Below are 10,022 nucleotides of genomic sequence, written 5' to 3'. Positions count from 1 at the left end.
ATAATTCCATCATCGAATCCCTCCGGTTATAAATTATTTGCGAACTAGTTTTATTACAAGACGGATTTCTCAACCGCTATAGATAAACATCCATTCCACACATCTCCAACACCAATAAACATCCAGTTTCCGAGTGCTTCTCCTCTAAATCAATAATGTTTCATTTTTTTGCATTAAAATATTAAGGTTACTGAAAAAAAACGCATTATTATGAAATAATGTTTTTGAACGGAAATCTTAAAACAAAAAATGCATCAGAAACTAAAACGATCTACTAATTATACAAGGCGTATTATTTTCGACTGTTTGGCGACTTTTTTTTCTTTGAAGAATATAAACAAGTTTATAAAATGCTTCACCAGATTTATTTGCTACTAGTTTCATTGCCCGGCGTTGCACGGTTTACCTCGAAATTAAATGTTGTTTTAAGTGACGCATGTTCAGCAATCAGGTTTAAATAAAAGAAAGAAAAATAGTGTAAAATCCCCCTTTAAAGTGTAGAAAAAAACAATTTCATGATTCAAAATTCCATTGTGTATACACTGATATAATTATAGTTTTGAAAAAAATCTATACTTTTGTCCTGCATTTTCCAAAAATTTCTTATATTTAGTGAATTGGTCGCCGAGATTCCTATGTATATCCTCATAACTTGCAGCGATGAAGTAAAAATGAAAATTCTTTTGGGCTGAGACCCAGGGGCAGGCCCGACGAGAAGCCATATTAGCTAGTCGGAAACTAGGGGCCCGGGCCTTGAGGGGGGGGGGGGTCAAGAAAGGAAGGTAAGGAAGAAAGAAAGAAAAAAGGAAATTAAGAATGAAGAAAAAGGGGGAGGGGGACTGCGAATACAAGAAAACGTAAAGATTAAGTAAAATTTACTCTTTTGGTATTTACTGTTGTGGCACTTAAAACAGAGTTAATTGTTTTCTAGTAAGCAGTTTTGATTTTTTTCTTCTCCCCCCCTCTTTTTTTCTTCATTTCCCCTTTTTCTTTTTCTCTTCTTTTTTTCTCTTTTGGGGGGGGGGGGCGGGAGGCAGCCCGGCGATATGACTGACAAGGGCCCGCCATGGCTCTCCGCGGCCCTGCCAAGGAGCACCCCGATGGGAAGTCAAGGTAACCTCCAAAACTTTCCTTATTCAGCCAATTTGTCTGACAATTCGGGAAGAATACCATCTTTTGGCAAAATTTGGAATTCCATCTGACAAATTGAAAATTTCCGCCCTACCAAAAGTTCGGGGCTGAGACCATTTGTTAATTAAAAACAAATCACAGGTCAAAGAGAACTAAATTGCCGTTCTCCAGTGCTATCATCGCACCTCTTTTTGATAAATTAAAAGAGCTAACGATTAAAAAGTGATCTGGAATCTTGTCAGTAAGGGGAGAAAATGCAGCCCAAGTATGCAAACAATAGCGAAGAATTTTTTTTTCTTTTTATTGTCAATTTCGACTTTTTGAGAACGAAAACATTTCTTCCTCATTGTCAAACAGAGAGTAATAACCAGATAATTTTGATTTCATATTCTTCTAAAAATGCAAATTGCTGCCAAATTGAGTGCATTAAATCGTAGTGATAGCAATAATTGCATGCTGACCTAAAAGATTAATTTCCCCGCTTGTTACTCCAGCATACAATCCGCCTTTGATATTTTCGCGGAATGTGCGCTTTGTTTAATGAAAAACCACTTGTTCCTACTTCCGAAATGCAAGAAAGAGAAATATTTACAATTGGGAAGGGCGTAATATACAGTTCGTTTCACTTAACGTGGTAAAAAAGCACTTGAATTATTTGAGAGCGGAAGCCAAGATTCCTCTAATTGCTAAATGTAGGTTAAAAGACTGTTTTAGGTCATTAACTTAAATTGGGGTTAGTATATTGAAAAACATGCTATAATTAAGGTTTGTTTTGAAATCGCTTTAATTTTCATCGTTTCTTTAGTTACTAAAATCATTTCGCTTAACATATTTTTAACTACATTGGAAGTAATTACGTTCGTATTACGCATAAAACCGTTTGCTTAGTTAAATTTGATTGAGGTTCTCTGATGACCTTAAAATATTTTGCAACTTCGACACCATTTATTAAAAATAATACTAAAGAATGCAAATGAGTATTCATTTGCAGTAGAAGCAAGAATGCAAATGAATATTCATTTGCATTCACTATATATTTGCATAACTATTACTTTCATAGCAGAAAATTACACCGGTTTCAAGTCTTCGCTATGCTGAAATAACGACAAATAAGCAATAGAATATTTTTCTTTTCCAATTTATTCCGGAATTGTACTTTTGGTACCTAATGAAATCGCAATGAGAGTCTCCTCATAGTGTCGAAAGGCTTTATTAAGTATTTATACATTTGTTTAATCAACGCTTAACCAAAAGTGAAAGCATCTACATTATAAAAACTTTATAACAATGTTAATGATAACCTTCCAATTATCTTATGGGATAATTTTATCAGAATTATGTCAATAAAATATTACAAAAAATTACAAAAATAACTTGCGCAATTTTATATTTGGGACACTTCTTTCAGTAGCATTTTAAATACTAAACAAAAATCAGATAAATACTAAAAAAACGATACGAATTGAAAAAGAAGTGAAGTTGGGAAAAAAGAAATTCTGTTAAACTTTTCGGGTGCTTTTTTTTAATACTATTTTTGAGAATTTAGAGAGAAATATGAAAATGGTATGTTTTGTTCTTAAAAGCTCAACTTTTATTAATGAAGTAATTATTCTGAAATTTGCGTTTTAAACAATAAAAAAAAAGTAAGCGATAAATTCACCAAATCTCATTCTTTAAATATCAGGTACAACTTTAAAGCTCAACTTTTATTAATGAAATAATTATTCTGAAATTTGCGTTTTAAATAATAAAAAAAAGTAAGCGATAAATTCATCAAATATCATTCTTTAAATATCAGGTACAACTTTACGAAACTTTTTGATGATGAGTTTGATCATGAGAATTTTGAAGTAGTTTAGATTAGTTTCAACATGCATTGAAGGCAAGACTGCTTTGATGAGTTTGTTTCCCTATAAAAAGGCTCGAAGGAAAATTGGGTAGGGCGAGGTCCTAAGGGCATGGGTTCATTAGGAAAAATCAAAATGTTATCAAAGCTGTACCACCCAGGCTGAGTGACGACGTGCTTTTAGTTTTATAAACTTGATGAAAATAAGTAATGGACGTCAATTTCGAGAATCTAATTATCGTTCAGTGATGTACATTATCGTTGCTATTTACGTGACATCTTGATGACGCATTCTATACTGCTTGCCGGACGTGAGGATAAACGAATACAGTTAGAAATATGATAAGCATTGAATGAGCTCCTAGAAGGCCCCTTACTATGACCTTTAACACACTTTCAAACTCAAACATACTGCACTGGCACGTTCAGTAATAGGAGGAAATAGAGGGGCCATGAGGTGTTTCCGTGCATGGTTCATCATCAATTCAGCAAAAAATACGCGGCAAAGCAATAAAAGCAATATTTCAGTAATGATTTCTCCATATGAAAGCACGTGCGTACTGACAACCTTTTGACCCATGAATGGTTGCCTTTTTGGCCTTTCATACGCGTTCGATTGCGTGCACGCTAGGTAAGTAATTCATAAAGTGGAGAGTGAAAAGTTTGGTCAATTTGCCAGTTGCCGCTTGTAGGACAGTGGTTGGGGAGTGAAAAAAGGTCGAATACGGAAGTAATTGGTGGAAAGCTGGAAATCGTTTTAATCTATGCGGTATGGGTCTGGAATAACCATACCAAGTTTCTCCCCTTCTACTAAGTGAGCTTTAGCCGTTACGTGCAAATTAGTGACAAAAAACCCCTGTTTTTTCATTAATTAAACAATATCACAAAAGCAACTCTCAAAATTGTCATACATATGGACAATGTATCTTGTTAAGCTTAAAATGCTGAACAGAATGAGTACCTACATAGCATATTTTTGTTAAATACGAAGCGCACAGCTTAATTTCAAAGTTTGGCTTAAATCACTAATCAAGTGCTTCTAGCCAGAACGCACCTCTCCCACTGGACCTCCCTGAGCCCCGTGGTATAGAAAAGGCCGTAACACTAAAAAACACAGCGGTGCTTTCCTACCAACGGAAGCAGCTACGCATCAAGTTGACATACTAGATGTTGCTGAAAACTATTTATTTCAGTACAATGTAACAAAGAAAGGAAAAAGGATCCAATCTTCATACAGAACTCATTTCATTTCTTAAAAGGAAACGCAAAAATACTGATCAAAACCAAAACAATAGATAAGTATTAAATGGAAAAAAAAAAAGATTTTCATTACAACAAGAATTCAAAGAATAAATGGCAATCATCTAGGCTTTTAAAAAGTTATTATTTTCCTATTTACACAGTAAAATAGCAAATATTGACGAGTAAAGCAAAAACATTCGTGCAAATGGAAAACATATCTTTACTAATATTATAAAGAGAGAGGGCGGATTTTTGTGTGTTTATATGTTCGAGGTAATCTCCGGAACCACTGCACCTATTTCAAAAATTCTTTCAGTACATGAAAGGTGCTTTCTTACTGACTAACATAGGCTATAATTCGGAAAAATCCGATATATAGTTCTTTTTATATTCCAATTTAGGCTCAAAATTTCACGTAAATTGCCTATTATTGGCTATTAAAGGGGTGAAAAATTACTTGCACATATCAATATTTTATATCGATGAAAAGGGTAGAATTTTCCGCGTTCTAAGCAATTTGTTTCAATGCTCTAACTTCATTATGACGGGAGCAATTTGCGTTTTAATCTCGAACTTTTTTAGGCTTAGCGTAAATTTTGGCAATACTTTCTTCATTAAATCTATCAATAAAAAGTGAAGGAATTGTCTCAAGAGTTTTCTTTTTGACACCGTTGGAAAAAACGACATTTTTTACTCCAGAAATATCTCGACCTTCGGTCGAAAAAGTAACCTTCTATCTCCAAAGGAAAAAAAGTTACAAGGCGTTAAAAATCAAGTTCGAATAAATTTAATCTCCATTAAAATTACTGATGTTTTGTTTTGCATTGCCATGGTTACATCTTTTAGCTTCGCTTAATTTTAATCTCTTAAAGGTCCACAAACTTGGCCCCACGGAATTTAAGCAATGGGGAAATGTTTTCGCCAATTCTGCATATTTTACTATCTACATTATGATAATTCCCCCAGACAATGTAGAAATTGCGGGAAGAATTTGAAAACTAGGAGTCTTAGCAATTTTCTCAATTGTCGCCAAATTTGTGGTCGCCAAAGACCAAGGGTCAAAGTTCTTCGGCCATGGCCTTGCTATAGTGGCAGAAGCAAACAATGGGGTTGTTTCCTTCAGTCAAAAGAAGTACTTTTTGTCACTGAATTTTTTTTCAACAGAACGGTTCAAACACTTGATAGTTTATCGAATTTTTTTAACTTTTCAATTTAAAGTTTGAACAGAACAACGTCTGTCGGGTCCTCCAGTGATTAATATAGTATTAGGGGTAAGGGGTCAAAACTGTCTCAAGTATGGGCACTTGACTGCATGTACAGAGCAGAACCTTTTATCCGGGAACCAAAAAGCCGTGAAACCAGAAAACCGGTAACTTTTTGCCAATTTTCCCGCCATTTTTAAAAAATGCGCATTTTCTGCAATTTTTGAAAAACTAAGCATTTTTTTTTTTTTTGAAATACTTAAAAGAATATGAGCGGTTTCTTAATAATTACCATAGTACTCATCTATAATTCGGGAAAATGTTTTTAAAAACGAACTTCAGAGAGTTATCCTAAAGCTGTACTTACTTGTAATTTCGGATAATTAATCCTAGAAAAGTTGTGTTTTAATCCAATAGTGTACTTCATTCAATGTGAGAGACACACAAACGCAATCATTATTTGTCCGCCATATTGAGGTGGTTGAATGTATGTCTAAGGCAAAAAGCGCATGCGCAATGAGTCTTTCTGCGATTGCATGCTGTTTTGGCTCCTCTGCTCTATTTTCTGACCTGCATTGCTCCTTCAGGCACTATGCTTTCACCTTAGAGGGAATATTTTCACTCGTCTGGAACCCCTGGTTATAACAGTGTAGTTATCAATAACTACCGTAATCGCAAACACCAAACCGAAACAAGAAATTAAAAAAATAATAATAATAAAAAAAAGCGCGTTTAAGAAAACAAATTTTTTTATACACTATAGTAGAAAAATCGCACATTTATGTTCAAAAACTTGTTGCTTGTCCTTCCATTCATTTTCTTTTGTTTTAAAACATAGAAAAGTGAGGTTTTTTTCCCCCCTTTTCAAAATGAATGTGCGATTCTCAGATCTTATGGATAACTTTCAATAATAAGCATTTCTGAACTGTTTTCTTCTTATTTTAATATGTATTACTATTTATTATAGTTTAGTAATTTAAGTTTCATAAAAAAACGGCCAATAGCACTTTTTAGCGATCCAGAAAATCGGGAAATTCAGATATCCGGGACAGCGATGGTGCCGAACTTCCCGGATCATTGGTTCTCTACTGTATAATGAAATTACACTCGATTCTTTATTTATTTATTTATTTGCTAGATCAGCAGTAAATATTCATATTTTAAACAAAATTCAGACTTGTTTCAATGAATGCTCAACTTTTGCATTTCATCAGTGAGTGCGAAATGAAGTTTGAACAAATTTACACACAATTTAGAGTAATTAGAAAAGTACTAGACATGTGATTATAGAACGATAACTGAAATACATGTACACACATCTATTCACATTTATTTTTATTCCTTCATGGTACGTGAAATTCACAACAAATAAATTAGCCTCATCTACACTTTGAGACTCATTTTCATTAGTAGAAGTAACATTGTAATATTTTGGCAAAACGTCTTTTGCTCATAAATAGATTCAGATTTTTTTTAAACAATGACAGCTTTTCTGTCCTGTTACGGTATGACACATTTATTAACGATGACTATTTTGATGACAAAAAAAAAATACTCTTCTTAACACAGTTATTCATTTTATTTGCTCAATATTCCTTTTACTGCCTCAGTACCCGAACTTCTATGATATTTTTTACAAATTCTTTAGTTTATGACTTATATGTTTGAATATTTTAAGTTTTTCAGCTATACTTTCAAAGTTACTTCAAGTTGTTACGTGTAATAACTGTTTTGCTTTATTTTTCAATAGTTGCTCTGTGTAAATAGAAAAATAAAAACTTTTCAAAAGTCTAGATTATTGCCATTTATACTTTGAATTCATGTTGTAATGAAAATCATTTTTTTAAATTTTATACTTGTCTATTGTTTTTGATGCGCATTTCTTTAAAACATTGAATTTGAGGCATTTTATGCTCAGACTTCCTAAACCACATCACATATGACACCATATCTCAAAGCAAAAGAATTTAATATTATACATTAAGTATTATAAATAGTTTTAAATAAAGAAAAAGGTTTACTTCAAGACAAGCGAACTGGAAAACCTTTCTACTTTGAACATAAAACTAATTTTCTAATTCAAACTATACCACTCAAAATCAGTCCTTTTCTCTTGATAATTCTACTTGAAATCAACCTATCAGTATAGTCCTTTTAAGAAATGAAATGAGTTATGTATGAAGATTGGATCCTTTTTCATTTCTTTGTTACATTGTAATGAAATAAATAGTTTTCAGTAACATCTAGTATGTCAACTTGATGCGTAGTTGCTTCCGTTGGTAGGAAAGCACCGCGATGTTTTTTTAGTGTTACGACCTTTTCTGTATCACGGGGCTCGGGGAGGTCCAGTGGTTAGAGGTACGTTCTGGCTAGAAGCACTTGATTAGTGATTTGAGCCAAACTTTGAAATTAAGCTTTGCGCTTCGTATTTAACAAAGGTATGCTATGTAGGTACTCATTCTGTTCAGCATTTTAAGCTTAACAAGTTATCTGTTTATATGTGTGGCCACTTTCAGAGTTGCTTTTAAGATATTGTTTAATTAATGAAAAAACAGGTGTTTTCTTGTCACTAATTTGCACGTAGCGGCTAAAGCTCACTTAGTAGAAGGGGGAAAACTTAGTATGGATATTCCAGACCCATACCGCATAAATTAAAACAACTTCTAGTTTTCCACCAAAGTGAAACAGTCCAGAAGAGATTTTTCCCTGCAAGGGCAGTTTTGAAAACTGACTGATGAATGTTGGAAGAGGATTACTTTTCACTAGTTGTATGATTAACATGCAATTTGCTATTTGAATGTGTTTACATAAAACTGATATCGATACGTACCATGGATCAAGTTTTTATACATGGTAGCTGAAGATTAATTTATTAGGCATGAGAGGACTTTTTCTTTTAACATTAGCATTTATCATTTCTTCGCAAACATTTGTTCGAGGACAGTTTTATGTCTTCAAAATTAGTGCTGTAGAAGTAAATTTTTGATTTTAACATCAGTATTTCTCAGACATTTTTAAAACTTTAAAATTCAAATTTTGTCATCGCTTACTTTAGACATATGAGGCAGTGAGAAGCAAAAGTATGCAATTGGACATTTTCTAGTTTTGAGTAAAACGCACTTGAAGTTAAGGTTCAAGGTAGAGTTTCATTGAAAAGTCTTCCTAAATCATGCTATGTAACAGCACCTACCAGGGCTCTATTTCCAGCCCTAAAACAGAGAAGAGGTACACCTAATCTTTGTACTGGTTATCTCCAAATTTTTATTTTTGCCATTTACATCTCTTTGCTTCTCACTACCACATAAGAGGCAGTGAGAAGCAAAGGGATGAAAGTGGAAAATTTTAAAATTTGGAGATAACCAGTACAAATAGTAGGGGAATTTCTTCTCCGTCTTGGAGCAAGAGATAGAATTAATAGCCCTGGTAGGTGGTGCTTTACAGCATGATTCATAAAAAAAATTCAATGAAAGCCTATCTAGGACGTTATCTTTAAACGCATTTAAAACTTGCATATGTCCACTTACATCCCTTTGCTTCTCACTACCCCATATGTCAATCAGCCTTTTTTTACTTATTTTACGGACTATCCGTGAATTTACTTATCAGCGGTTACCGTGCCACCCTAATCCACAGATAAGAGGGAGCTTACTGTACCAATTGAAGACACTTAAACAATTAAAGCTCATGATAACTGATGTGGTGCGTAGCGTAACAGCCCAAATGTTAAAAAATTCTTCGCGATACAATTCTGAATTCTCTCCAGTAGAGTTCAAGTCAATGCGTCTATAAATATTGGTTTGACATTCTTCAAGTTCACAATTACATTTATCGACGAAAGTTGTTCCATTAAAAACTTTATAACTGTCTCTACAGTATACTGAAGAAAGCTTGTGACTAAGTTTATTAGATTTTTAAGAGTAAATTCTTGTAATAAAAGGAAAACTTTATGAACATCCTGTATGTTGATAAAAATCCAAAAAACTTTTTCTCACTTTATGTAGCTCTGACGCAAAGGAACTGTGTTTCAAAAACCATTACGGTTCGCTCGAGCTGATTATTTACATTCAAATAGAAAAATGTAAAACTGAAACTCGAAAATTGGAAAATTATAATTATCGAATTTTTTTATGCTACATTTGCAGGCGGTCCCAAAGTATAAGTTACATCAAGTCTAAGGAGCCAGCCTAGTGTGATACACGAAAGGAGAAATATAGCCATGAAAAAAATTATAAGGACAAGCAAAAAGTCGCCGATTCTGGGCACCACTTGGTTGGAAAAGCATGCAAATATTTTATGATAAAAATACATGAAACGAAGCATTTTCAAACAAACTTTGCTTAAAATTTTTTGAAAATTATTAAATTGCATGAATTTTCAAGGTTTCACTAGTTTGCTACTTGGAAAAAGTTATAAGGACACACATTTATTTTGAGACCGGGAACAAAAATTTGCATATTTATTCGTATCATATGATTATGTACAATTCCAAAAAAACTGTTACGCAGTAAGATTGTTTACTTTATCTCGATCTTCATCAGGCCGAACAGCACACAACTCTTTGAATGCGAAAAGTGAAATTAATGCTTACAAAAAATGTGGAA

The sequence above is a fragment of the Uloborus diversus genome, chromosome 3, assembly GCF_026930045.1.
Source record: "Uloborus diversus isolate 005 chromosome 3, Udiv.v.3.1, whole genome shotgun sequence".
In the NCBI taxonomy this organism is placed as follows: Eukaryota; Metazoa; Arthropoda; class Arachnida; order Araneae; family Uloboridae; genus Uloborus; species Uloborus diversus.
Note: the sequence above shows the minus strand (reverse complement) of the source record.